Source organism: Octopus sinensis, linkage group LG7 (assembly GCF_006345805.1).
Source record: "Octopus sinensis linkage group LG7, ASM634580v1, whole genome shotgun sequence".
Lineage (NCBI taxonomy): Eukaryota > Metazoa > Mollusca > Cephalopoda > Octopoda > Octopodidae > Octopus > Octopus sinensis.
Window position 1 is genome coordinate 90,801,846 of NC_043003.1, and position 4,292 is coordinate 90,806,137.

Below are 4,292 nucleotides of genomic sequence, written 5' to 3' on the forward strand. Positions count from 1 at the left end.
TACTACAAGCTGACGTTTTTTTACTCTCTTCCTAATAAAGAGTTTTGCTTGAAACACTAGGCATCTTTTCTTTCTCACGAAGTAATGAAATATATTCCACCATTTCTACTGTTATGAATGTCGATGTATCTACATGTAATACAAATGTATGCACCTGGCCAGCAAAAAATACTGATTTCAAATTTTGGCACTAAGCCAGCAATTTCAGGAGAGAAGATAAGTCAATTACGTCGACCTCATTGTTCAACTGGCACTTATTTTATCAACCCTGAAAGGATGCAAGGCAAAATTGACTTCAGCAGAATTTGAACTCAGAACATAAAGAAGGACAAAATGCTGCTTAGTATTTTGCTCGGCATACTAACAATTCTGTCAGCTCATCACGTTAGCCAGCAAAAATATTAATGAAATTTTTTGGTCCCTCTCCTCTTATTAATAAGAAGACAGAATAGTTAGCATCTATATCAATCACCACTATCTTCAGTGTTGAACTGGTTTAGTATTGAAACTGGTCATATCCGGCCTAAATATTCTATCAGTTTTGAGTTCAAACTGACCAGATCCAGCTTCTTGCACCTACCCCACAATGTCATTCTAAAAGTAAAGCAATTGTATCCTCAAAATATCAAGGCTATGAGATAATCCATGATTTAATCCAAAACAATGGGAATAAATAAGCGTTTCGTTTGACAGAGGAATCTGAATGCTAAATGGTTAAAAAGTTTTAAAAACTGTCTTAATGTTATCCAACACAACAATTTGACCCCCCTTTTTCGATATCCAAAAAGCTTTCCTTCAGGGGTAGAAGGCTCTCTATATGAGAATCTCTGATCTTATGGGTCCTTTCTTGTTTTAAGGTAGAAGTTGTAATTTGAGTAAGATTCAGCTGCTGTTTCTAGTGAGCTGAACAACACATAGAGGCTTGATGCTAAATTTGCTGATTGACTTTATAAGCTTAGTGAAACAAGACAAAGTTTGGTAGTGGTGGGCATGTTTGTGTCATTGAGGGAATGTTTAAGAACAGGTGCTTAAAAATGCCATGAAAATAAGCAACACATATTAAGTTACTTAATTTTCATTATTTATTTGCGATAATATGCATTTGTTTATTCATGACACATATCGGAGTGGGGGGGGTCACCCCATCCCCTCTTCACCTTCACCTGTCTGTTCTTGTTCTCTCCCTTCCTCTTTGTTTCTGACTCTCTCCCATCCTCTCTTTCTCTTTCCATGGTCACATTTTTAATAGCTGAAATTGCCTTTCACTGTTTCTGTACATTGCCTTGTCTAAACCTCCATTGTTACATATTGTTTATATTGACATACTATAAACTATGGTTGTTTGTCTCACAAAACTATTTAGTATTATTAAAAGGAATGTCATACATGTATACAAAGTGAAACACATAGACAGATGGACAGGTGTATGGAGATACACACACACACACACACATGTGCACTCTCTCTCTCACTCTCTCGCTCTTTCTCTATCTATCTCTATTTTTCCTTTTTCTCTTCCACTCTTTCGGTTTCATCCAGAGTAAGTGAAAGAAGTAAATACAAGTCAAGCTTTTATAAGTATCACAACCAAGATTTTATGTCTATTTGTAGTCATCTAGTTTTAATTATTTGAAGACTTCTTGAATGGAACGAGCTAGTTCCTAACAACTATACTAAGCTTCAACTTTGAAATGTAGGTAACAAAACCAATCTCATGTTTTGAACTTGAGAAAAGTCTTGAATATCTTTACTGTTCCACTTGCATATTGTTTCTAATGTGCATGTTAACTGGTTGATTTCTTTTTCTGAAAATCGTGGTGTTTCCTTATTGTTACTTACCGTTAATCCTTGAGTATAGTCTGCCCTTGAGTATAATATGTAGGGGATTTTTAGGGGGTTGTACCTCTGAAAAACCTAAACCTTGTGTATAATACGCACTCCTTCTCTAACTTGAGTCGTGCGTAATTAAGCCAGCAGCACCTTCCGTGCATGCGTAATACAATAATGGTGATGTTCTTAACTGTTATATGGGAATGTAAATATGTTTGCAAATTGTTTTTGTTACATGTTATTCTGTGTTCTGAATACATTTATTTTAATAAATGTGGCTTACTGCAAGTTATGGATGATTCTTTTATGACTTCATTGCTTTCAGGCTTAGCTTAAGGTATTTTCGTGCCCGGCATCACAAAATGCGTCTAATAAACATTACCGGACAGCAAATAGAGATTTGGACATTGCTTAGAAAATATTTTTCCTTTTTAACCTCGTATATAGTACGCACTAGGGATTTTGACCTTTAAATTTTGGGGGAAAAATGCGGATTATACTCGAAGATTTACGGTAGGCATTTACTTACAAAACAAAGTGCATCAATTACTACTGGCATAAATGTGAATTTATAATCTAGGTATAAATGCTGAAGGTTTCAAAGTTGTTGTTCATAGTTACCCTCTTTCTCTTTGATTTTTGAAGAGATATTAAGAGGTGCTGATCTGTAATAGTAGAGGGAACGTGTGGAAGGGGTAGACCTAGGAAGACCTGGGATGAAGTGGTGAGAAAGGATCTACAGATGCTGGGACTCACAGAGGGGGTGACAGGGAACTGAGTCTCCTGGCAGTTGGCTATGCTTGAAAAGATACGTCAAGCTAAGCAAAAGTATGGTTGCCCTTGCATACAGGCTCAGCCCATGCAACCCTCTCCAGCTGAACATCCCTAATCTTGTAGGCTCATAGGTGCTGGTGCCATGTAAAAAGCACTTGTGCTGGAGCAGCACCCAGTACACTCTGTAAAGCAGTTGGTGTTAGAAAGAGCATCCAACCATACCAAAAACAGACATGGAACCTGAACTGCCCTTCAGCTGGTCAGCTCCTGTCAGACTGTCCAACCCATGCCTGCATGGAAAATGAACATCAAATAATGATGATGGTGATATTTACATCAGTAAGGTTGATAACCTCTGTGACAGTTCTTATTTTTTCTTCTTACCTAAACAACAATATTCAGCCTCTTATGTTTGCACTTGGTAGAAGATTAATATTCTTTGTACATATGTTTGCACTTGGTAGAAGATTAATATTCTTTGTACATATTCAGTCGCTGGGCGATTTTCTGTATTTATCCCAAGACAGGTTTGATGGCCTTGTATATTGTTTTAGCAACACCATGTCACATTGGTAGATAGTACCTTGATGACATTTCAGGGTATCTGCTAATCACATAAGTTATGCTTTCCACAGAAATGTAACCTAATCAACATTTTTGGTTGTATTTGGATTCCAAGGGCTTCTGTATTCTAAGGAATCCAATTGCAGCTATGTTTTGAGCTAGGACTTTTTCCTGTAGTACCATTAATTTTATATTGCCCTTGTTCAACAAGCCTGTGATAGCACCTTGCCCTTGTTCCTTCCTCATCTATCTGTCATGTTTGTTATATTTATAGTTTCTTTCTATATTGATTTCCAGCAGCTTTCAACTTATTCATATGTTGTTGCATATTTTACAGACATTTATATATCACTGCATACATTCATGTGTGTGTGTATGTGTGTATATATATATTTATGTAGAAATCCATATATATATAGCATAATTAAATCTCAGAATGAGATTGAAACAGTAATCGCTCGATAATGTAAAGTATAGAAGCCATCTTATCATGGCTAACCACATTGGGGAGGGGGTGTTACTGTAGCTTTATAGCCCCAAGAGATCTTCGTCTCTAGCTGGCTTTAGACACAATATCTGTGTCCTTGGAGTATTTGCAAAGGGAGGCCATCCCTTCCTCGCAAGCCTGAGTGATCGCTTCTCTTTCATCGCTACCTGGTGGTTACCGCCCATTGACGAGGGACAAAAATCCCGAAACTAGTTCGAGCGTATCACTCAGGCTTGCGAGGAAGGGATGGCCTCCCTTTGCAAATACTCCAAGGACACAGATATTGTGTCTAAAGCCAGCTAGAGACGAAGATCTCTTGGGGCTATAAAGCTACAGTAATACCCCCTCCCCAATGTGGTTAGCCATGATAAGATAGCTTCTATACTTTACATTTATATATATATATATATCAACATCATCATCATCATCATCATCATCATCATTTAACGTCTGTTTTTCATGCTGGCATGGGTTGGATGGTTTGACAGGAACTGACCAGTTGAAGATTTATTCAGGATCCATGTCTGTTTTAGTATGGTTTCTCTGGTTGGATGCCTTTCCTAATGCCAACCACTTTACAGAGTGTACTGGGTGCCTTTACATAGCACCAGCATGGGTGCTTTTTACATGTCACCAG